We start from the raw sequence: 27,859 nt of genomic DNA, 5'->3' as shown, positions 1-27,859 counted from the left end.
ACTAAGGCTTTTAAATAATCATAACGCATGTAATTGATAATTTGTAGATACGTATCTGTAATTTGATTGGCCTTACACTTTCATCTTTACTGCAACCTCTCTCATAGACGTGCTGTTGCTTGTCTAAGTCTTTTTATAAATACTATTATGGCATGTGTTCTTCAGAATTGTCTGATTTATTCCTGCTTCCTTTGTTCCAGCTCGTTTGACTCATTGAACTAGTGGTCTCCATCAATTTGATGTTTTGATACCTCATTGTCATACAATTTTCTATTCCAGTAGCTTCTTTTCCCAGAACCACAAGATCGTGGAATTCTCTTCCTATTAACTATTTCGCTCCTACTTTTCACCATGGTCTTTTCAGGACTAAGATCAATAGACATTTGCTGTTTTTGTTATAATAATGTTTATTTCTTGTTAGCTCCTTATATTAAGTGGCTTCATGCCTTGTCCCGAGCAGTTTCCATTTAAAAAATGCACTAAATAATTACAAGCCACGTGATTTTTTCTCCGTCTCTGATTGGTCGACACCAAATCTGCTGTCTGCGTTTTTTTTAGGACAAATCTGATGCGCTGAATCTAAACAATTACATTGGTTTTGTTTAATCAGGTCAAGTTTTTGAGCTACGATCTCGTGTCATTTTTTTAATACGCATGCGTGGAAAATTTTGCTTGTACTAGTGATAAAATAATTAATAATTACTATTTTAAACTAATAATAAATAAACATATGTGAATAAAAACATAAAATATGATAGAAATTTATTTTACTTGTATAAAAAATGATAATGAAACTTTGCATAAATGCGTTAGTTAACCTTGAAGATTTAAATAAAACATTTTTGCCCAGAAAATATCATCATTAATAATTAAATCCAAGAAAAATCCAAGAAAAAGTAAAATATATAATTCTTAATTTTTATTTTTTACTCATTCTTCAGTATTGAAAAACTTGAAAAAGGGGACAAAACGTATGAAAAAAAAAAAACTATTAATGGTTTCACATTTTGTCATTTTAAACTTTGTAATTAAAAGTCAATTTCATTCAATTTCCAAATTAGCCTTCGCCTCTTCCAGTTTGGCGATGAGCGCAACATCAAAGACATCACGTTATTTTCCTCCTCCGCAGCACGGGTTCGAGCCTGCCTATTACATTCTTTTTTTTTGCTCAACACACACCTCCAAACACTCGGGCAACATCGGGCACCCAGGCTTGTCTATAATATAAATCTCACCTGTCTGTTTAAATGTATGTATTATGTATGTATGTATGTATGTATGCCTAAAAATTTCGATAGAGGCAACGGATTTTTATGAGATCGGTATCATTTTGAAGCACGACCCTTCGGACGACAAATATCAAAAAATTGGCAAAAAGCAATAATGGCTTCACCTCAATTGGTCAGTTTCTACTGGGAATGGTCGCTTTTTTCGTCGATATTTTCGAAAGTCATCCCCTCTTTTCAATTGTTTAGCCTTAATTTAAACCTACGTCACTTCCGGTTTTGCGATGAGCGCAACAGCTAACGCGTCACTTTTTTTTCACTTTCTTTTCCTACTTCACAGTAGAAGTTCGAGCCTGCCTGCCTACTACCACTTTTTCTTTATTTGCGCTCGCACCCCCCGCTTTTTTTTTTAAACAACACCCTTACACATACCTCCATTTTCTTTTCCGCCTTCGCATCACGGGGTTTGAGGCTGCCTACAGAACTTTTTTTTTTACTCAAAACACACTACAACCCACGCTAATACTTTATATATAACCAGTATTTTGGGTCGCCTCAGTACAAACGTAAGCAGACGTTATGTACGATCACATCATCACCCGCGTGTAACTCTAAAACCAATCATTCTTGAAGGATAGATTTAAGATTTGTAGCAATATATTTAATAAAGAGTGATCATAGTGTTATGTTTTATATTGATGTTATCTACTGCATAAACAGCTAATGCCTGTTTATATATCTAAGTAAACTTGTAAATACACAGCAAATACCCACACGTTGTTATTCTTAATTGGTGTAAGTTAATTTAACTTACTTAAATGGATTCTTATTTATAATATCGTATACTCGAACCGAATTTATATAAGATCTATTAGAATGGCATTTTTAACCGATCTCGCTAAGCTTTAACGCGAGAAAACGATTTTTAAGACTTTTTAAGACTTTTTAAACAAGCGTAAGAATACAGAATATTTAACTTCCGAGAAGTCGTATCGTCCCCCCCCCACCAAGAAATTACGGAAATCGCCTTGTTTTTACATGCGAAAACGATTAGTAAGGTCTTTACAGTTGAAAACATATTTACAAGTCGTTTGCACACGTTAAAACTACTCGGGTAAAGTAAAAAAAAAAAAAATCATTCTAATACATTTTATACAAATTATATGTTGTTGTTTTTCGTTTATTAATTCTCGAGCTTAAACTATTCTATACTTTTACCGAACGTTCTTGTTTAAATATTAACTAATAATTCCACTTATTCTGTGACACATAAATTTTATTTTTTCTGTAATGATAAAATAATATATGTCTCCAAGTGTGAAGTCTGGTTAGACAGTATTCGAACACTGTACGCCGAGTTCACATTAAAAAGCAATTTTCACTACATGATCTAGAAGGTTAGCTTTTTTTTCTGAACATAATTTAACAAAATCATTTTAACACATCAGTTTTGTTCGATTATTTTATCCAGTTTTCGTTTTCCTAGCACTGTAAAATTAAAAGGAAAACACTTCCTTATAATAAAATATGCTTATCTTTACATCATCAACGCTCTAATCCCCATCTGCCATCAATTGAAATGAATTGCCCTCGTCTTGGGGAGGCGTTTTGTTTTAACAAGCTTTTGGACTTGAACTTTACTCCTAATCTTAAATGGAACACATACATTAAATCCGTTGCTAAGGCCGCTAGAAAAATGGTGGGATCCTTCTATCGATCCAGTAGCTATCTCACTGCTGATGCTATTCTCTATCTATATAAGAGCCAGGTACGTCCAAGGATGGAGTATTGTTGCCATATCTGGGAAGGAGCTACTAGAAAGGACTTATCCTGCCTTGATAGAGTTTTAAATAGACTTTGTAGTCTCGTAGGAGATGTCCTTTTCTCTTCCCTGCAACCTCTTTCTCATAGAAGAGATGTTGCGACGTTGTCTCTACTTTATCGTTATTTTCATGGCAAGTGCTCGGCTGAGCTCCAATCTATGGTTCCCCCTCGCCAGACTTTCACAAGAAACACCCGTCTAGCAGAAAACACTATCACTAATTTCCCCCACTCTTTATCTGTGCCTAAACCTAAACGCAGATTCCATGAACAAAGCTCCTTTCTTAGAACTGCACGCCTGTGGAATTATCTTCCGTTTTCTTGCTTTCCAGCTGACTACAATACGATTGTCTTCAAGTCTAACGTAAACAAGTTTTTGATGAGCCGTTCCATATAAGTATACAAATTTACCGAATTTCCATTATTAACGATTACTATATTATCCAATTTCTACTGTACACTCTTTAACCCTTATCCTCGAGTAGCCCATTGACCTTGATAAGTGGTGATACTTATGTAAAAACATCATGCCATAATGAGAACGGCCCAAACATTAAACATTAAAAACTCATAAAACGGAACATCTCGAAGTTTCGAGCGCAAATGATCGCTGCCATATTTAATGACCTCATTCACATAACGCGCCGCTCTTTGCGACTGCAATCCGCCACGTAATCGAAAAATCTCACTTGTTCTGGCGATGTTTGCTTTGTAGATTGTGTTCTTAATAACTTTGATGTTTCCAACCAACTCTCCCACTGTAAAACTTTCGATTTCCATCATAATAACGTATCGCTTTCCTTGTATATAGCGAGCGTTAAATATCTGGTCAGTAATAAGTAGACAACAATTACAGGAACCGTATGGTAGAGACTTTCATATTGAGCATTGTTTCCACATTGAGAGGTAAACAACTTCGTATTTGGCTGATCCAAAAGGTCATTCTGTGGCAGCCATTTTCTTATCAGGACATTTTGATGAGAAGTGGAAAAATTTGAATGTTTTCAAACGACGACGTATTTAATCTTACTAAACGCGTCCGCCATTGTATTTAAGCTCATGTCCCAATTTATAATTGTCCCCGGTGACACAACAATGATTCCATTTTTTGAAGCTGAGTATCTCCATGAAGAGGTTCTGTCAGTCGAACAGTTAACCCACCAATGTATTTTATATTCGGAAGCGCTGGTAACGGAACATGAAGAAAATTGTCAAAATCAACAATATACAATTCAGTTTGCCGTATAAGATCGTCAAATGAAATATCCGGTCGTTCGGGCGCATAGTCATTAACTTTTCTGTCCAGCGTGGCGGCAGCGGGATTAATATAAATGAGTCCACACGTTCCGGAGTTTCATCGAAAAAGACGTTACCTTTGCTCGAATGATAGAGAAATGGGGGCAATTGAAATCGCCCAAGGTGTTTGATGGATATTGATTTGATTGTGTAAACCGACAAGAACGAACGATATTTTTTATATGTAAGCAAAGATAGCAAAAAGGTTGCTCACAAAATTGGCATCAATAATCGCTAAGGAAGCACTGAATGATTTCAGTTTCGAAAAGAGATTCTCATTCGGGAGTGTAAAGTTGAATGAAATAAGCAAAGAAGAAAGCGCCCACATACGTGTGTGTGCATTATGTGCCTATACGACTTACCTTCAGGTGGGATCTGAGAGAGAGAGAGAGAGAGAGAGAGAAAGAGAGAGAGAGAGAGAGTGTGTGTGTGTGTGTGAGAGAGAGAGAAAGAGAGAGAGAGAGAGAGAGAGAGAGAGAGAGAGATTAAAGATGGTGGCCGTGGCTTTATGTGTAGTCTCGTGGAATCGCACGAGATCATACCGCCCACTGCACACATATACAAATGGAATGGAGTGAGTTTTTTTCATAAAGTGCCTGCTAGCAGAGGTGAGGGGAAGTTGAGGGAGAAAGTTGTGAGTGACGAAGTTGACACTGACAAATTCTAGCTGAACTTTTGTTTATTTTATTTATTTTTAAATTTGTTTTTGCTGTTTACCAGTCCATTTAACTGCAATGAGATAACGTTCGAAGAGCTTATGTAGAGACCTGAATGATTCTTTAATCGCTCGGTTTCCAATGTCGAACAAAACAGGTCCTATTTTTGCGTTGAACATGAAAACTCTGGATACTCATAGATTGTGAAAGAAGCTGACCGCTTTTTTTCACAAGACCAAATTTTCCGCCAAATTTCTCGGGTATTGTGATGAAGCCGGTGTGGTCATAAGGGACCAAGTGCTCGGCCATTCTAATTAGCGGCTGTAGATGTCCAAAATATGGTAGAGATAAGAACAGAATATTTTCTGTAATAACCAGTTGAAATGATAGACTGTTGAGAATTACGGCTTTTCAAATGTGTCCTAATTTCATCATGGCTTCTTCAAGGCAATTGTAGAAACAGTATTTATTCCAGGCCTGAAAAAATAAAAAGGATGTTAAAATTTATATTATAAACACTGCGCTTATATCGTTACCTTAATCTTCTTCTTATATTTAACAGGACTTAAATCGGCTACTTTATAACAAACTAAATGTTTTATTCGATATTTTAACAGGTTAGCCCAGCATTGTGTACCTACAAATTACATCATGAGAAATCCAATCTCAACAGATTCCCGTGAGGAACCGTGCCTACTAAAAATCTAGCTTAGCGAATCCCATAAAATTTTTCTAATTATTTCATAAAGTTCTCCATTATTCAAATGAAAATCACTGCATTTCATTTACGTTTATTCTCGGACAGCCTTGATATGCAGTAGTATTTACTAAAAACAGGTGATATCTGAGCAATTCCGCTATGAGTGATTCATTCTCAATTTTTTAAATCAAGCTTAGCACATGTAATAAATCTTTTCCAATTTTCTGATAATGCTCTCTACATCTTTAATCATTTTGGCATTGATCAATGGTTATCTTTAGTAAAATATATAGGTATAAGGATGTTTCACGATAATATCGTTGGGCATGGATTCCCGCAGAACTTCTAATTTTTTTTTAAAAAATGCGCTGTTTGACTCGTTTTTTTTTCCTGGCTTTTTACACAAATCTTATTTAGTTCAGTTTGGTTCAAATTCTGTAGAGCCATAAATTTTCAAGTAAAATATAAATCATATTCCCTTGATTTAATGTACGCAAACTTTTTGAAATTCCAGCCCCTTTTTCTACAACTCAGTTGATGTTTGGGGCAGAATAATAGCTACTTCACGTCTATCCAGAACCTTTATCATGCGAACAGAGATAATTCAATTCCATGTATCTTGCTGAGCTATATTCACAACAACCGTACCCCAAAAGTTAAACAAGAATTGTTTACAAGATGAATTTTCTGCACAAACCATTTTTCTTTCAACACACACTTCTCACAAATCTTCGTCTTCTGTATTTTCCTTTTCGTGTTCTAACCACATACACACTATTAACAGGGATCTGGCGTATAATAAACTCGCTGCCCCACAACAATAACAAACAATATATATATATATATATATATATATATATATATATGCGAACATTAGTGAAGAACAAATTGTTTTTGTTTTGTTTTTTCGTCATTTTTTATGCTTATTGTACACACACACACACACACACACACACACACACACACACACACACATATATATATATATATATATATATATATATATATATATATATATAGTGCTAACAGACCGCCCTGTGTTTCCTGTAAAATACGCATAAATATTATATTTAACTTAATGCAAAATTCTTATCTCCATCTATAATATTTTGATTTCAGGAATTTCTCTCTGGGCCAAAGTATCGTAGTTTTGTAACAACAGATGCCTTATATAAATTTAATACATGTACCCTGATAGCTGCTATCTAATGCAGCTATCGACCACCATTTCTGACACATTCACTCGTAATAATAAAATACTACATTACATCCGATGAGCCACACACTCAGAATCGCCACATCTACAGAAGAATTAGTTCTTGTTTTTCTCTCTCAATATTTAGTGCTCCCATCGCTACCAGTTGAGACCGAGTCAAATTCTATATTTTCCTAAGATATCGTGTTTGCTAATGGCGATTAGCCGGTTATTACATACACATACTTTCCATTTTCCGATTTAAAAATAATGAATTCGACATTCTCAAATTCCGCCCATTTTGATTGGCTGATACCTGACGATTCGCACATTCCGGAATTCACTTCTACAATAAATAAACGAACACTCCAGAAATTATACAATATGGCGTCGCTCCCTACAGAAAACAATCGTTCTAAAAAACTAACTAAATTAAACATTTTAACCGATTGTCGTCGCTCTCTACATATTACAATAATACTAAAGAAACAAACAAAATTAAACGTATTAACCGATTGGCGTCGCTAAAAACAACAAAATTAAACATGATAAGCAATTGTCGTCGCACTCTACAGATTATAATGGTGTTGAAAAAAATTAGACATATAAACTGAAAAAAAAACAAAACTAAACATATTAACTGATTAGCGTCGCTAAAATATCAACAAAATTAAACATATTAACCGATTGTCATCGCACTCTAAATATGAAAAAAATTAGACATATAAACTGATTGGCGTCTGTAAAAATAAAATAAGCATATTAACCGATTGGATTCGCTCTCTACGGATTACAATCGTGCTGAAAAATAAACACGCACAATTAAACATATCAACCGAATAGCGTCGCTTTATACAGAAGACAGTGACTTTGTTTTTTTTTTGTGGATAAATTTTTGCATTAACTCCACCTCCACAATTTTTTTTAACATGACGATTTTTAAAGGTTTTCGATTATACTGATTACGAAACTCCCATTTAAATTTGGCAGAGAGAAGTACTTTTCAATGGTTTGGGTGAGCTTTTCGAAAGCCGTTCTGAACATGATGCGGTTGGAATTATCTATTCCGAATGTCGTTCTTAACATAGGAAGGTTGGGGTGTCTATTCCGTGGTCTGTATTCAAAAATTCGTTGAGTATATAGGTTGAGAAGTGCCCTCACACACATTCTCACTTTTATAGATATATAGAAAACATTCATATTAGAATAACGTTAGTTATTTAATTTCTCATTTATAAATCATTATAATCATGTCTGATGACATCAAGAAAAGAAAAAAATATTCACCATTAAATTTTTAATAGAGTGAGATGATTTATTTACGAATTCATGTGGCGAACGATTGAGGTGGTTTTCTAACTATTTCCTTTCACGTTTTCCCTGGAAACTTGAAATAGTTCCGCTTATAGGCTAGAAAAGGCACTGTTTAATCGTCATCTTTTGCCTGTCAGGATGGAAGTACATATATTTATTTATTTCCACAGCTCACACAACCCATGGAAGACAACAAACCGGAAAAAAACACATTATGTAAGAATGAGTTCCCTCTGAAACAAATTTATTTTTTTCCATATTAGGTGAGATTTTTCCATATTAGGTGAATAAACCCGCTAGTATATAAAATTGTTAGTTCAGAATAAAATGAATGAAAGCTCAATCATGGTCAACTTGGTAAACTGATGGTGAGAATTGAAAGGTTGCGGGAAATTATATAAAAAAAACGGACGTGACGTCACATTCCTAAAAGATAGAATGAGAGAGATAATAACAGTCTGTTTGGGAGCACAAAACGTTCAAATTAAATAGGTTTACATAATATGATTAAAATTATCCCAACCTTTCTGCCTGATCAGTGATTTACAACGAAGATCAAATTGAATAATCCTCGTTATATTCTCTCATTTTTGTTTCGACTTAGTTCCTTTAAGAGTAGAAATAAGGAGACGAACTTTCAGGGTGGCATATGTCAACAGCGTGAAAGTTTCTGGGTGTTACCAGATAAGACAGGTGAAACGAAGGTTGTGATGCAAGGCCTTTAGTAAGCACTAGCCCCTGTCGCATCGCTGCAGTGTAACGTGCTTGTGCTTGTTTGCAAGTACTTCAACATAATGTGATCCGATGAAATTATTTCAACATAAAACTCCCCGACCAATTCCATTAGAAGAAGTATTTCAGCCCTTCAATATGTTATTCCAATGACTTTTTTTCTCAAACCACTTGACTTTGAAACGCCTTTCTTCTCTTTGTTTCTCCGACAATACCAACATACAAAAATCTAAATGTAATGTGAACAAAGATCTTGCTGCTAAACTCTCCAGCCATGTTTTCGTCTTTGTAGAGTACATTAGTCTGAAAAAAGCATAGTAAACAAAAGTGAGAATTCAAATAATAGAAAAATCGCTTTGTCTAATCACTGCGCAGTGGTTAGAGTACTTGGAAAAAGCAGCCAGCTTTGGGTAGGATTGGCTTCGGGGCCCATGGCGCAGTTGATAGAATCTCTACGGTTCCAGATGATCATTGTCTGGAGATAGCGGTTTCAATCCTACCCAAAGCCGGCCAGACGCTTACTTGGCCAAAACGTGGTGAGACGAAAACAACTACGGATGGCAGTGATTGCTGAGAATGCAGTTAGGAGATCCGAAGTTCCTATCCGTCGCGGTTACGACCTGATGAAGACCAGAGGAATAGTCGGCCGAAACGTTGTGAGAACAACAACTAATAAAAATGAGAATAATAGTCCACAATAAATAAATTAATATAAATAATACTCCTCTCAATAATGAATTCGAATTAAAATAATTATAAATTAAAATAATTATAAATTAAAATAATATACATTTTTCATAGAATAGCCCTTGCCCTATCGAATGTACTACCGTAGAAGGAAATCCTTCTTGTGCGTGTAAATTTTTGTTTTGTAAAGTTGAGTTAACATATTGTAAATTGTTCGAAGGTAACACGAGTTAAAAGTGTATATGTCTGTTTTCTGTCATTGCATATATGCGCGTGGCAGGATGAGGTATTGTGTTTGTACGGCTATTATGTCTATGCTTATGATAGAATGAGGGAGTGAATTGAGAAATGATCATTTGATCTCTGTAGCCCTAAAGGACTGGAAGGCTAGTTGTGCGTAACAGTGTTTTGGCTTACACTGGCTCTCAATCTATTGCTTGACACAGTGGTTCCCAACCTGTGACTTGCGACAGCAAATAGGGTCGCAACACCAATGATATGGGATCGCCAATTTATTTTGAGCCAAATGTGAATATCGTATAAAACACAATGAATAATATATTGATAAACTGCTACTACAAGAATTTTGGGCCAAAACGTCCAAAACATCCCAGTAATATATTAAATCACAATAAGAAATTTATTACTGTCCCCACCATCTTACTTATGTGACAAAGCCTTTTCATAAATTTTCACTTTTAAAAACTAGTACCGAAAACAATTAAATGTGGAAGACGACGAGAGGTGTGTCATATCGATAATGGACCCAGGATAACTTTAATACCAGCTGTCTCATTAAGGTCAGTCCTTAAACATAATTTTGAATTGATTTTCAAATTATTTCCAAATTATTAATTTTTGTAGTAGCTTTAGAATTTTTAATAAATACATTTTAAATTAATCATGAATTTACCAAATGTATAGTTCCTTTTCAAATAAATAATCTATGATTCAATAATCGCAGTATATTGCAGTTTGTTGTAGGAAAAATATAAATGTATATATAAGATATTTTAAGAATTGAGGTCGCTTCCTCATTGTTTTTTCTAAAATGGGTCGCCATATTTGAAAAGTTGAGAACCACTGATCTAGTGTACACAAAATGAATAAATGATACGTTTATTTCTATTTTTTTTATTTTTATTTTATTTTTATTTATCTCCTTTCATGGTTTCATTTGATGATTTTCTATTTACTTTTTTATTATTATTATTATCGTACTTTTTTTTGCCATGTTTTTTTTTTCTGTTTATATTCTACTAGCCTGGGTGCCCGGCGTTGTCCGGTGTTTGGAAGTGTGTGTTGAGCAAAAAAAAAAGAAAAGAAAAAAAAGTGGTAGTAGGCAGGCTCGTGGAAAATTTTAGACAAATTAGACACAAGGTCGTTTTTAATGTGTGCGTGTGTAGGGGAGATAACCAGCTCCCTCTCCAAATAACTCCCTCTGGCAGTATCAAAATAAATAGTAATTGTCTCAGTATAAAGGGCTTTCCCTACATTGAACAAGGATCAATTACAGAACAAATACTATCCGGCCCGAAGGCCAACCGGTTGCGTTCATATAATTTCGCTTCATTCATACAAAAAGACAAACAAACACTGGAGACGACGGCACGGTGGAAAAATTGTTTAACTCGAAAAAAAAAAAAAGATAGAGACAATGTCAGTTTGCGAATGCGAGATATTACGATCTAGAAAATATTCAAAAACTTCTCGCGGAATCTAACCGACATGAGAAGCCCGATGCAAAAAGCCTTTCGTGGACATACATAAACGCTCGTTACCATTTTGCCGTTTATATATTCTACTATTTACATAACGGTTGAAATTTATGAGTTAGAATAATTTTTAATTTATTTGCAATTAATCAATTTTTTTTAGCTTTGGAATTTTTTATGAATAAATTTGAAATTAATCATGAATTTACGGAATGTATTGTTGTCTAATCTATAATTCAATAATTGTAATGTATGGCAGTTTGTTGTACAAAAATTGAATGAATATATTGTATATTTTAAAGATTGCTTGTTCTAAAATAAGTCATTATATTTGAAAGGTTGAGAACTACTAACTTGGAATGTTGCAATTTTTATCGCTTTATACTTAGCGCTCAGTCTGAAAGAGTGATTTCAAGTTTGGGCGTCAAAATGATTTTTAAGTATGAAGAACGCTTTGAGTGTGCGAACGTAATTGTACGCCCGTTATATGAAACTTTCTTTTCGCTCCCTTTTTTCCACGAATTTATTGGGAATCTTAGTTTGTACGAAAACGTAATTGATTTTTTTTCACACAGGCATCACCACATTATCAAGGCCAAGAGACCACTCAAGGATAAGGGTTAAAGAGTGTACAGTAGAAATTTGACAATAAAGTAATCATTAGTAATGAGAATTCGATAAATTTGATAACTTATATGGAACGGCTCATCAAGAACTTGTTTACGTTAGACTTGAAGACAACCAGATTGTAGTCAGCCGGAAAGCAGGAAAACGGAAGACAATTCCACAGGCGTGTAGTTCTAAGAAAGAAGCTTTGTTCATGGAATCTACGTTTAGGTTTAGGCACAGATAAAGAGTGGAGGAATTATTGATAATGTTTTCAGATAGACGAGTGTTTCTTGTGGATGTTTGGCGAGGGGGACCATAGACTGAAGCTCAGTCGAACACTTTCAATGAAAATAACGATACATCAGAGACAAACTCGCAACATCTCTTCTGTGAGAAAGAGGTAGCAGGGAAGAGAAAAGGACATCTCCTACGAGGCTACGAAGTCTATTTTAAACTCTATCAAGGCAGGACAAGTCCTTTCTAGCAGCTCCTGCCCAGATGTGGCAACAGTGTTCCATCCTTGGACGTACCTGGCTCTTATATAGATAGAGAATAGCATCATCAGTGAGATATCTACTGGATCGATAGAAAGATCCCACCATTTTTCCAGCGGCCTTGGCAACAGATTATTTTAGGGGATTGCTTGTGCATTTTCGCACTCGCTATTGGTCAACACATGTTTATAGGGTTAGGATACATATCAATCCTATATAGCTAAATAATATGAATAACACATAATAGACATATTGTGCTTGCCACAAGAAGTAGAATACAAACCACTTTTTACTTAGCATCCAAATTTCATGGTATTATTAATTCCATACAATTCGGGGTTTAATTTTTATTTTATTGCGTACTATTCTCCTCATCTTTTTCTTAGTTGTTTCATGACATTTCGGCCAACTATTCCTCTGGCCTTTGTCAGGTGGTAACCGCGACGAAGGCCAGAGTAATAGTTGGCCGAAACGTCGTGAAACAACTAAGGAAAGATGAGGATAATGGTCCGCAATAATTAAAATAATCCTCCTCTCAATAATTAATTCCAATTAAATAGTTCGGGGTTTATTTGCCCGTTTGTATTTAGAAATCATATCTAAAACACTGTTCTAGGTTTATAAAATTAGAGGATTTTTCGTGCGAATCCATATGCTACTAAAACTCTGTAGATGTTGCGTGTTGTATTGCTGATATATTTGTATATCACCGTGCGCATGGGATTACGTCACAAAAGGTGAATGACGCAAATAGAGAAGTAAAGGGAGAAGTTATGTAAATAAAGAAAAGAGAGAAAGCAAAAGGGATGAATCAGGAGAGAAAGAGAGAGGAGAAAATCAGGAGAAAGAAAGGAAGAGAGAGAGAGACAGAGGGAAGCGAGAAAATATGGAGTAATAGGAGTGGAATCTATCTATCTATCTATGCATATATATATATGTATATATATAAAAGTGAACGCGTGTGTGTGTCTGTCTGTGTGTCTGTGTACATTTTCCTTTGCAATAACTCTGTTAATTTGCAGTCTACAGACTCAAAATTTGATATACAGGGGGCACTGAGATTGGCGAAAATCTATGTGATCGGTTTTCGGTCAGAAATTGGCCTGTTAATGGGTCAACGTTCAACGATTTGACCTTTGAGAACTCTACCAAACTCCTCCGACAATTTGGAGTATAAACACTTGAAATTTTAGATATAGGTTCCTTGGACGTGGCTGTAACTTAATAACTTGATTTGAGTCCAAAGCAATAAATTTTAAGGGGTTTAATAGGGGTCAAAGTTAAAAAAATTGACCGTTAAAATTTTTGTTTTTGTTTTTGATCAGCATACACCCCAAACAGTGAAAAGTGAACGTGTCTGTGTGTATGTGTGTGTACATTTCTCTACGCAATAACTCCATCAATGTTCAGTCTACAGACTCTCAGGGTACTGAGATTTGGGAAAATCGATGTGATCGGTTTACAGCCAGAAATTTTACGATTTAAGGGTAAAAGTTCAACAGTTTGACCTTTGAGAACTCTACCAAACTCCTCCGACAATTTTGGGTCTAAACGCTTGTAATTTTAGATATAGGTTCTTTGGACATATATCTAACTTAATAACTTACTTAGAGCCCAAAACAATAAAGGTTAAGGGGTTATAATAGGGGTCAAATTAAAAAAAAATTGACCTTTTTTATTTTTGCTCAGCAGTCACCTCCATACACTTGGGCAACGCCGGGACCCATGCTAGTCGATATATCTATAAAAATGAACGTGTCTGTTTGTCTGTCTCTCTGTGTACATTTTCCTTCGCAATAACTCTGTCAATTTTAAGTCTACAGACTCGAAATTTGATATACAGGGTACTGATATTTTGGAAACTCTGTGATCGGGTTTCGGCCATAAATGTGGCTGTTAAAGGGTCAAAGTTCAACTATTTGTCCTTTGAAAACCCTACCAAACTCCTCGACAATTTTGGGTCTAAACACTTGAAATTTTAGATATAGATTCCTTGGACATGGATCTAACTTAATAACTTGATTTGAGCCCAAAACAATAAATTTTAAGGGGTCATAATAGGGGTCAAAGTTAAAAAAATTGACCTTTTTTTTTGCTCAGCATACACCCCCAAACACCCTGGCAACGCCGGGCACCCATGCTAGTATATATATATATGAGTGTTATGACGATTAATCGGAATCAGGAATCAGAAAAAATGGGAGCTTTTTGGGATATCCGAATCGGTATCGGAATCGGAAAATTTGAGCCTATTTTCTTATAGTTATTTCGATATTTTATAGTTACTTATTCGATATTTTATAGTTACTTATTCGATATTTTATAGTTACTTATTCGATATTTTATAGTTACTTGTTCGATATTTTATAGTTACTTATTCGATATTTTATAGTTTCTTGTTCGATATTTTATAGTTACTTATTCGATATTTTATATTTACTTATTCGATATTTTATAGTTACTTATTCGATATTTTATAGTTACTTGTTCGATATTTTATAGTTACTTATTCGATATTTTATAGTTACTTATTCGATATTTTATAGTTACTTATTCGATATTTTATAATTACTTGTTCGATATTTTATAGTTACTTATTCGATATTTTATAGTTACTTATTCGATATTTTATAGTTACTTATTCGATATTTTATAGTTACTTGTTCGATATTTTATAGTTACTTATTCGATATTTTATAGTTACTTGTTCGATATTTTATAGTTACTTATTCGATATTTTATAGTTACTTATTCGATATTTTATAGTTACTTGTTCGATATTTTATAGTTACTTATTCGATATTTTATAGTTACTTATTCGATATTTTATAGTTACTTATTCGATATTTTATAGTTACTTGTTCGATATTTTATAGTTACTTATTCGATATTTTATAGTTACTTATTCGATATTTTATAGTTACTTTTTCGATATTTTATAGTTACTTATTCGATATTTTATAGTTACTTATTCGATATTTTATAGTTACTTGTTCGATATTTTATAGTTACTTATTCGATATTTTATAGTTACTTATTCGATATTTTATAGTTACTTATTCGATATTTTATAGTTACTTGTTCGATATTTTATAGTTACTTGTTCGATATTTTATAGTTACTTATTGACATTTTATAGTTACTTTTTCGATATTTTATAGTTACTTATTCGATATTTTATAGTTACTTATTCGATATTTTATAGTTACTTGTTCGATATTTTATAGTTACTTATTCGATATTTTATAGTTACTTATTCGATATTTTATAGTTACTTATTCGATATTTTATAGTTACTTGTTCGATATTTTATAGTTACTTATTCGATATTTTATAGTTACTTATTCGATATTTTATAGTTACTTATTCGATATTTTATAGTTACTTGTTCGATATTTTCAATAAACTTGGATTCAGTTTTTCGGCTCTAACCTAACATTAAAACGATTCTCTTATGCCCCTTTAGTCCTCACATTCCATAATCGATTTTTTTGAAATTGCTCGGCGGATGGCGGCGATAAGGCTAGCTTTCATGTTGTGGTGTTGGCTAATTACCAAGGTTAAAAGTTATTTAGTTGTTATCGATCTATTCAACGATATGCTTAAAATAGTTTATATTGGGAGTTTTTTATTGTTTATAGAATTAAGTTTAGCAATAGATGTTAGCTGGGATGTTTATATAATTTAGCTAGGTTAAATATAAACAAAATAACCTTGAACAGACGTACGTGACGGAAAGGTCACGTTAAGGCGACGAGTCTTTTAATAAATGACGTGACGTAACTGAGGTCAGAGGTCGGGAAGTTTGATCACCAGAGTGAATAGACGACCAAGGACGTGGGAAGCGGCGTCACTTCGGACAGCCAAGATGTAAGAACGTGTAATCTCTGAAAATGCTGGCCAGATAATGAGAATAAATATTCATAAATAATTCAGGTATGTGTTGTGTTATTTACAGTTGTTAAAAGAACTATTTGTCTAAACTGTTTCGATACGTCCACGTCAATCGGTTCGTGTTAGAACTGTTGCATAAATGTTAAAATACACAGCCTACACGGTCACAAGCAGACATGTATTCACATACAACATATGATACGTTTTGTAATATATCTTGATATACAACAGTGGGAGGTCATGTTGGTGATGTTCTCGACATGTGACCAAACGAAGTAGTCCAGCAGGTTCAGGTCGGGAGAGGAGGGCGTTCAACGAGAGAAAGGGTACAAAGTCGTAGCACTCCTTCTGAAGCCAAGCCTGGAGCCAAGCCTGGGTGTCTTTGGTTTGTGGGCAGGCGCCAGGTCCTGCTGCCACACCCAGGTTCAAACAACGTTCGATGATCCCGATGATTAATTCGTGGATCCTACCAGGGACACGAATTTTATCGGATGAATGGGCGGCCTATAAAGTTCTGAACCACTTTGATCATGGAACGTATCAACATATCGCATGTTTTTGGCGTGGTCGCTTGCGCGAACAACAATGGCTACCACTTTTAACATAAGGACTTACATTTCTTAATATCCGGAAAACTACTTATTTGCGGAAAATTAAAATGCGATATTCGTTTTAAGCATATGCAACAACTTTTAAAAGTCGTTATTTTAAAGAAAAATTTACTGAAATTTTATTCAAACGGTTTTTATTTGAACTTTTTTATAAAAAAATTATACCATTTATAATTAAAATATGTTTATGAATTGTTTTTTAATCAAACATCAGAGGTGTTGGTAATTTTTTAAATTTTGTTTAAAAATATTTGTAAACAGTTTTTTATTATATATTTATGAACAGTTTTTTATTTGATTAAAAACAAATAGTTAATAAGCATATTATTAAAAAAAACAGTTAATAAATATTTTGATAACAGTTCTATTTTTATGTTTGATGAGAAAAAATTTATCAACACATGATGTTAAAATTACTCATGTAAGCTTGCCCAGTCACTTAAACCGTGTTAATAAAAAGAAACTACTTAACTATCAACACATAATAACATTTCATGTTTCTTTTTATAAATGGAATATAACAAAAATCGTACATTAAGTAACTCTTACCGAAGGCAGTAGCAGTAACATCTCATAAGTTAACTGGTTGGTTAAAAAAATAAAAAAATAAATAAAACAAAGAAATTAAACCATTTAACCAGTCAATCCTATTTCTCACTGTACCTGTAACCAAACGCAATAGCAGTTACCCTTTTTTACGTATTTGCTTCAGTTTTTCTTTATGATTTAAACTATCTTTAAGTTTTTTTTATTGCATTAGATTCTGTAATTTGCAGTTTCAAGACATTAAAATTACTTACAAATATTTATTAATGCTTTGGAGATTATGCAAACAATAGACTTTTAGCTTGTTAAAAACGGAAAAAAGTTATAGCCGTGGACTCATAGTAAGTGATTTATGCCATACTAGCTTTTGTTAAAAGTCGCACTTTTTGTTTTCGGCGGAAGTGACGTAAGACAAATTTAAGGCACGGATGACTAACACTGTATATAATGTATTTTTTTTTAAAAGCAAATATAAACAAAGAAGTTTTGGTAAACTTTTACTTGGTTTTCATCTTTACCTTTTCTAAAGGAAAAGGTAAAGAAGGAAACCAAATAAAATGACGACTTGTTTTTTGCATATGCTAAAAACGAATATCGCATTTAAATTTTCCGCAAATGAGTAATTTTCTGAATATTAAGCAATGTAATTCCTTATATTAAAAGTGGTGACCATTGTTGTACGCACAAGCGCGCATATTTTTAGTAATATTTCTATACTTACTATTCCATAGCTAGGTGTAACATATACTGATCCGACGGATTAAGCGTAGTCTAGTGTATATATAACTCTCGAAATATACACGAACACAGAATTCGCATAAAGCATATTAAAATAAACCTTTCTACTGAATACGCATAATTTCTACACGTGATAAACAACTTGTAAGATTTTTGAAACGGCAAAAAGTGTTAAAAATGAGGATTAGGGTTAGGGTTAGAGTTCTTTTTGGTTTACAAGTTCTCGATTGTTAGATATATCGTACTCAATATAAAGTTTACAAATCATTTCATTCTATTTCTTTTTTAACTAGCATTTAATCCCGGCGTTGCCCGGGTGTTTGGAGGTGTATGTTGAGCAAAAAAAAAAAAAAAAAAAAAAAAATCGGTCAATTTTTTAAAAAACTTTTACCCCTATTATAACCCCTTAACATTTATTGTTTTGGACTCAAATTATTAAGTTAGAGCCATGTCCAAGGAACCTACATCTAAAATTTCTAGTGTGTAGACCCAAAATTGGCGGAGGAGTTTTGGTAGAGTTCTCAAAGGTCTAATTGTTGAACTTTGACCCCTTAACAGCCAAATTTCTGGCCGAAAACGGTTTCCAGAGATTTTCGCCAATCTCAGTACCCTGTATGTCAAATTTCGAGTCTGTAGACTGAACATTGACAGAGTTATTGCGTTGGAAAATGTACACACACAAACACACACACAGATACGTTCACTTATATATATATTCCTTTTTTTTAATTGTGTATTAACTATTTTGTCATTGTCAGAAGGTGAACGATACAAAAAGAATAAATAGAAAGTATAATGTAGCAAAGACAATCTAAGACAGATAAAATTTCACCCTTGATATTCAAGAGCGGAGACATACAAAATGAAGCAATCCTTGTGAAAATAAAGAGCAAGGTCATGTAAATGCGTAGAAAAGTCTAATGGACAATATGCAAATAACTATCCACATATAAATCGTTGCTATCAATCGCAAAGATACGAATATATTTGAAAAAGAGAAAAGACTGAAACTTTTGATATTATTATAAGATAAGTTAATTGTTGTTATGATCAGTAAAATGCATGTTATGAAAAGGGGGGAAACGTAGAATCACATCAACACAAAATAACAGGGAAGAGACCTTCCACTAGCATTTAATTCACCGGATTTCAAACAAGCTGCGAAAAAAAAAAGCCCGCCAAGAGTCCAATAGAGAGGTTGTTAATTTTATTCCGTTTTCTTAATGCGAGAGATAAACACCGAATACAAACTGTTTCAATAAAGGCATAAACATCCAGCATTAAAAACCCATACAGTGGAACACCTTGAAGTTCTGAGCACAAATTATCACCGTCATATTTAATGATTTCACACACAGAATGCGCCGCTCTTTGTCAGATTGAGACCCCTATCTTCATACAGTTCTCACCTGGAACCGTAGAGACTCGACGCCTCTATCCACTGCACCATGTGCCCCGATTCTCTACGGTTCTATGTAAGCATTGTCAATAATAAAATATCAAGCATAAGAAATTGATACAACGGGATATTCTGCAGATCTGATCGCAAATGGTCGCCTCCATATTTCACGATCTTGTTTATAAGATGCCCAACTTTTTCAGATGGAAGTTGTCGTTTAGATCGAAATAATTCGCTGGCCTTTGCAATGTTTTTCTTGTATTTTGGATTCTCAATCACCTCCTTAATATTTTCAACCAACTCGTCTACTGTGAAATTATAAAGATTCATTGAAATCCCGAAACCTTTCAATTTCATCCCTTCACTATTAAAGAACTGATCCGCAATCACTGGAAAGCTAATGACCGGGACAGCGTGATAAAGACTTTCATATCTCCCACTATTCCCGCAGTGTGTGATGAATAATTTAGTATTTGGATGAGCAAGAAGATCGTTCTGAGGCAGCCATTTTGTTAGAAGTATATTTTGGCGGGAATAAGAAGAATTTGATTGTTTCCAGACGACATCGTTTTTAACCTTACTAAACGCCTCGGCCATTTTATTAGCGTAAACATCCCAATCGGGACCGACAACAGTTCCCGGAGACACAACAATAATTCCATTTTTAAAAGCTTTAACAAAATCCAGATAATTTCCCCTCAGCGGCATTGCTGGGCGTAGGGCTATTCCTCCGATATATTTCACATTGGGAAGCGCCGGAAGTGCTGGATTAAGATAAGTCAACATCGATGTCATAAAGCTTGCTTACCGGATAAGATCATCAAAAGAAATGTCTTCTCGTTCGAGTACATAGTCTTTTATTTTACTAGCAGGGTACCTGGTGCTGGTGTCAAGTACTGATGTAAATTAATGAATGTTTTAATAATGCTTCCTTTAAATGAAGTTTCTACAGCTGAGGTCATCGGTATAGTTGAATAAACTGAAATCGGTCATGTTGTTCGATGTATGTTGATCTGGTTGTGGATCCCTTGGAGGATAAAAGGTACATCCAGTCTGTATGCGAAAACAGTAAAGCAGTTGCTTACGAAGTATGCATCAACAACCACTAAGGAAGCATTAAAAGATTTTAACTTTAAAAAGAGTTCGTTGTTTGGAAGATAGCGATCACATACTTTACGGTATGCCGAAAATGCTTCCTTGATTAGAGGGTTGCTTCGAAACCGTAACACTTCATCCAAGTATTTATTCATTATTTCTAACTCTGGAAATTCCTCGATGATGAACAAGTTTATTCCTTTTGTCGTTAGGCTGAACTTATCTCTAAATTTCTCAGGAATACTAATGTAGCTGGTGTGGCCGAATTTTGTCAATTGGTCAGCTACTCTCACCATTGGGTTGATGTGGCCGTAATATGGGAAAGATAGAAACAGAATATTTTCTGATTTGGTCAGTGGAAAATACGGACCACTGAGAATTAATGCATTTAATATCTGTTCCAATTTCATCGTAATTCTTTATAAAATTCTTCCTCAAGGTCAGTCTACAAAAGAAATCAGAAATAAGTTAATTGAGACACGCACACACACATATATTTTATGGCAAAATATAGACCAATATACATGACGATAAAAAATTAAAAAAAAAGGAAAATAACAGGTAGCTAACCATGGTTTGCTTCCTCGCTCAACAGAACTAAATCGTGGAAATTTGCGATTAAATAATTGCCATGAATATGGCGGGAGAGAGATAAATATATAAATAAAAAAATATATAGAAAAATAAAGGAGAAAACAATCACATCGGAATCAACTTAAGTCCTAAGAGATTTTCTCTCTTACAAATGATTTTTAGAAGTTTTAGATGAAGGAGTAAGAGCAACCTACTTAAGATTATGTCAGCACTGAAATTTGTAATACAGCATGGTTATTCATAATATGTTTATTTATAACATGGTTATTTATAATATGGTTAATTATAATATGGTTATTTATAATATGGTTATTTATAACATGGTTATTTATAATATGGTTATTTATACCATAGTTATTTATAATATGGTAATTTATAATATGGTTATTTATAATATGTTTATTTATGATATGGTTATTTATAAAATGGTTTTTTATAATATGTTTATTTATAATATGGTTATTTATAATATGGTTATTTATAATATGTTTATTTATAATATGGTTATTTATAATATGGTTATTTATAATATGGTTATTTATAATATGTTTATTTATGATATGGTTATTTATAATATTTTTTATTTATAATATGGTTATTTATAATATGGTTATTTATAATATGGTTATTTATAATATGTTTATTTATAATATTTTTATTTATAATATGGTTATTTATAATATGGTTATTTATAATATGGTTATTTATAATATGGTTATTTATAATATGTTTATTTATAAAATGGTTATTTATAATATGTTTATTTACACTATGGCTATTTATAATATGGTTATTTATAATATGTTTATTTATAACATGGTTATTTATAATATGTTTATTTATAATATGGTTATTTATAATATGTTTATTTATACTATGGTTATTTATAATATGGTTATTAATAATATGTTTATTTATAATATGGTTATTTATAATATGGTTATTTATAATATGTTTATTTATAATATTTTTATTTATAATATGGTTATTTATAATATGGTTATTTATAATATGGTTATTTATAATATGGTTATTTATAATATGTTTATTTATAAAATGGTTATTTATAATATCTTTATTTATAAACTGGTTATTTATAATATGTTTATTTATACTATGGTTATTTATAATATGGTTATTTATAATATGTTTATTTATAATATGGTTATTTATAATATGGTTATTTATAATATGGTTATTTAAAATATGTTTATTTATAATATGGTTAATTATAATATGGTTATTTATAATATGTTTATTTATAATATGTTTACTCATAAAATGGTAATTTATAATATGGTTATTTATAATCTGGTAATTTATAAAATGGTTATTTATAATATGTTTATTTATAATATGTTAATTTATACAATGGTTATTCATAATATAGTTATTTATAATATGGTAATTTATAATATGGTTATTTAAAATATGTTTATTTATAATATGGTAATTTATAATATGTTTATTTATACTATGGTTATTTATAATATGGTTATTTATAATATGTTTATTTATAACATGGTTATTTATAATATGTTTATTTATAATATGGTTATTTATAATATGGTTATTTATATGTTTATTTATAATATGGTTATTCATAATATGTTTATTTATAATATGGTTTTTTATAATATGGTTATTTATAATATGTTTATTTATAATATAGTTATTTATAATATGTGTATTTATAATATGTCTATTTATAATATAGTTATGTAAAATATCTTTATTTATAATATGTTTATTTATCATATGTTTATTATTAATATGTTTATTTATAATATGGTTATTTATAATATGGTTATTTATAATATGTTTACTCATTAAATGGTTATTTATAATATGGTTATTTATAATATGGTAATTTATAAAATGGTTATCCATAATATTTTTATTTATAATATTTTTTTTATAATATGGTAATTTATAAAATGGTTATTTGTAATATGTTTATTTATAATATGGTTATTTATAATATGGTTATGTATAATATGTTTATTACTAATATGGTTATTTATAAAATGTTTATTTATCATATGTTAACCATAAATATGGTTATTTATAATATGTTTATTTATAATATAGTTATTTATAATATGATTATTTATAATATGTTTATTTATAATATGTTTATTTATAATATGGTTATTTATAATATGTTTATTTATAATATGATTTTTATAAAATGTTTATTTATAATATGTTTATTTATAATATGGTTATTTATAATATATTTATTTATAATATGATTTTTATAACATGTTTATTTATAATATGTTTATTTATAATATGGTTATTTATTATACGTTTATTTATAATAGTTTGTTTATAATATGGGTATTTATATTATGGTTATTTGTAATATTTTTTATTTATTGTATGGTTATATTTAATATGGTCATATTTAATATGGTTATTTATAATTTAGTTATTTACAATATGTTTATTTATAATATCATTATGTATAATATGTTTATGTATAATATTGTTATTTCCAATAGGTTTATTTATAATATGGTTATTTATGGTTATTTATAATATCATTATTTATGATATGTTTATTTATAATATGTTTATTTATAATATGGTTATTTATACCATGGTTATTTATAATATGGTAATTTATAATATGGTTATTTATAATATGTTTATTTATAATATGGTTATTTATAAAATGGTTATTTATAATATGTTTATTTATGATATGGTTTTTTATAATATGAGTATGTATTATATGGTTATTTATAATATTGTTATTTATCATCTGTTTATCATTGATATGGTTATTTATAATATGTTTATTCATTATAAAGTTATTTGTAATATTTTTTTTATAATATGTTTATTTATAATATGGTTATTTATAATATGTTTATTTATAATATTGTTATTTGTAATATGTTTATTTATAGTATGTTTATTTATAATATGTTTATTTATAATATGTTTATTTATTATCTGTTTATTTATAATATGGTTATTAATAATATTGTTATTTATACTATGTCTATTTATAATAGGGTTATTTATAATATGTTTATTTATGATATGGTTATTTATAATATGTTTATTTATAATCTGTTTTTTATGTATTGCTATTTATAATATTGTTATTTATAATATGTTTTTTTATAATATGGTTATTTATAATATGGTTGTTTATAATATATTTATTTATAATATGTTTATTTATAATATGGTTATTTATAATATGGTTATTTATTATATGGTTATTTATAATATGTTTATTTATAAGGTAGTTAATTGTAATATGGTCATTTGCAGTATGGTTATTTATAATATGTTTATTTTTAATATGATAATTTATAATATGTTTATTTATAATATGATTTTTATAACATGTTTATTTATAATATGTTTATTTATAATAGGTCTATTTATAATATGGTTATTTATATTATGGTTATTTACAATATAGTTATTTATAATATGTTTATTTATAATATAGTTATTTATAATATGTGTATTTATAATATGGTTATTTAAAATATGGTTATTGATAAGGTGCTCGCAAATCCCGTATGCATTACTCAGGACATCTGAAGGTAAAAAGTTGCATAACGAATCTTTGATGTATTGTTTAAAACGAAAATCCAATCTTTGCGATGTCTTCCCAGCATAGTGTGCGCTGCAACTCCATTTGAATAAATAAATAAACGGTGGTAGGATGAGAACATCTTATCGTTTTTAATTTTCTTTGATATACACTCTGTTGTCTGCTGGAACAGCAAAGTCTACGATTTTACAGGACTTTTTTTCTTGTTAATTATTACGACATCTGGTCTTCTTGCTTGGATGGGTTTGTCCGTCTGTATGTCCATGTCTTATAGGATTTTGTGATTCTCGTTTTCAAGTACTGTTGCTGGCTTATGTTCATACCACTTGTCTGTGCGTTCGAGGTGCTGTTGTTTGCATAGTTCCCAGTGTACTGCCTTTCCTACTTGGTTGTGTCTGTTGTTGTAATCCTTTTGGGCCAGTTTGTAGCATTCACTTACTATATGGTTTATCGTTTCGTCTCTTTGTCCACAGCGTCTACATTTTCTATTTTCTTGTGTTTTGTCGATCTTTGCTTTGATGTGGTTGGTTCTTATGGAGTTATCTTGTGCCACGGTTATTAGGGATTCGGTTTCTCGGCTTATGTGTCCTTTTTGCACCCATGTCTAAGTGTTTTCGTTATTTTCATCTTTTTATCCTTGTGAATCTTCCATGTTTTTTTTTCTTCCCATTTTTCTTTATTCGTTTCATCCTTTGTCTCTGTTTTGTTGATTTTTTTTCAGTGTCTACTGCTCGCTGCCACGATTATCCTTTCCGTGTTTTGCATTATGTTTTTCTAGTTCTATTCTGTGTCTTTCACACAGTTTTCTATACCAACCAGTCTTCTTTCGCCTTCTTTCCTTTTCATGTAAAGTCGGTCAACATCGTCCTTTGGGTGTAGTGCATAAGTTTCCTGGTCTTCTGATCGAGCTATCCAGAGCATGTTACTAGTGATACTGCACATGTATTTATACGTTTTATTAGGTTTCTGCTATATAATTTAGTTTCCAGGAGTTTTCTTGTTCTCCTGAGGTATTCATTTCCAATTTTCTCTTCCATTTCTGTTGCTTTGATAGTGTCTGCTTCCAGAACTCATTTATAAGCGTCTTGTTACCCTAGCGTTCTCAACTCCGTTTGGCTCCATACCTTCTGTTGTCTCTAGTTTTCCCCTTCTTATAACTAGTAGTGCACACTTTTCCATACCAAACTCCATCTGGATATCCTGGCTGAAGATCCTGGTTATGTTAATTAGTGCCTCTAGTTCCTTTTCGATCCTTGTAAAAAGTTTCAGATCAGCCTTGTACATGAGGTGGTTCATTTTTTTTGTATTAAAGAACTTGTGTCCGGCTTGGAACTTTCTCAGTATGCTATTCAGGGATTTGGTCTGTCGAAGGGCGACATAATAAGACCGCTAGCTGGTTGGGAGAGGTCAGAGAAAGGCTATCAGGAATGCAGCAGATGGAGAACGTTGAGGAAACCATTGATGACGTGAATGCTAGCATACGAAGGATGACAAACTGAAGGTACCTGGTCCAGATGGAGTGATAGGATTTTGGTTCAAACAGTTCCAATGCATTCATTCACCTATAGATGCTGCCCTGCAAAAGGCCGTAGAGTCGGGAGATATATCTGATTGGCTTGTTAAGGGAAGGACGACACTGATTTGGAAGGATCCTGCAAAGGAAGCAGCTGCCAGCAATTACAGACCAATTACATGTCTACCACTAATGTGGAAACTGTTAACCGGAATCTTTGTAGAAAAAGTTTATGGACATCTTGTGAGTAATGAACAGAAAGGGTGTCGGAAAGGCTCGAGAGGTACTAAGGAGCAACTAATGATTGATAAGGCAGTAATGCAGGGTGCAAAGAGGAAGAAGATGAATCTGAGTGCAGCATGGATCGATTACAGAAAGGCTTACGATATGATTCCCGAAAGGATGAAACGCTAGTGTATGTAAGTATTTAATAATTATTATAGTAAATAATTATGTCAGTCCCTTTAAGAAACTCATTTCTTAACGTTGAGCACTCTCAGGTTAATAAAGTCAGTCAATTTAGCTCTTATGCGCAGATCGTCATATACTGATTAGATCACTCTGACCGACGTTGAAAACATTTAAAAATAAATGGTTAAATTTTAACCGTATTTCTCGCGGTTGACGGTGGCCGAATAGATTGGGTCCTTGCTAATGAAGCCAAGCCAGAGATGGCTTCTGTTGCTGGGTTCGAATCTATCGACCTGTGTTAATCCTGACACGACGCAATGATAATTCCCGAAAGGATGAACTACTAGTGTCTGTAGATATTTAATAATTATTATAGTAAATAATTATATATATATATATATATATATATATATATATATATATATATATATATATATAATAAGATTATATGTTATTTGTTTTTGTTTTTGCGATACGTTTTGAATGAATCCAATTATTTACGAAAGTGCATTTTTACCTAAATGCGAGTTGGGAATAATTTTCCCTTTACCCAATTTGGTATCCCCACACTGGTGTATATATTCTTTTAAAAATATAATTATCAACTGAAAGGTTTTTCGTCGTCTACAACTCATCAGAGTGGCTGAATCTAGCGAGATTCGAAATCGGGACCCCACGATCATGTGCTTAACCTCTTTATCCGCTGGGCCATTCTCGATCGCGATTTGCTTATATGTTATTTGTTTTTGCGATAAGTTTGTGAATGAATTCAATTATTTACGAAAACAGTTGGCGAGAATGGATAGCGGATAAAGAGGGTGGACTCATAATTGTGGGGTCCCGATTTCGAATCTCGCTAGATTCAGCCACTCTCATGGGTCGTAGATGACGAAACACGTGTCAGTGGATAATTATATTTTAAAAAACAATATATATAGTAAGAGGTATATTTGGTAAAAAAACAGAGAAAAATCCGTCACTTGTTTCCCCTTTCAGCGCCTTTTTATTATACACAGAAACTATAGACTTC

General features: G+C 31.9%; 1 long non-coding RNA gene across 1 annotated transcript; it reads right to left on the bottom strand.

Annotated features, from left to right (window-relative positions):
* Positions 1 to 904: 904 nt before the first annotated feature.
* On the bottom strand, positions 905 to 21,594 carry LOC145256425 (uncharacterized). Its single transcript, XR_013863990.1, has 2 exons — positions 20,442 to 21,594; positions 905 to 5,476 (listed from the first exon to the last, which is right to left on the bottom strand). It is a non-coding gene; the product is annotated as an uncharacterized LOC145256425 (long non-coding RNA).
* Between the last annotated feature and the right edge of the window lie 6,265 nt (positions 21,595 to 27,859).

This window comes from Euprymna scolopes, chromosome 32 (genome assembly GCF_053919585.1).
Source record: "Euprymna scolopes isolate OS-2025 chromosome 32, ASM5391958v1, whole genome shotgun sequence".
NCBI classification, from domain to species: Eukaryota; Metazoa; Mollusca; class Cephalopoda; order Sepiida; family Sepiolidae; genus Euprymna; species Euprymna scolopes.
This window is presented reverse-complemented; position numbering and strand designations above follow the sequence as displayed.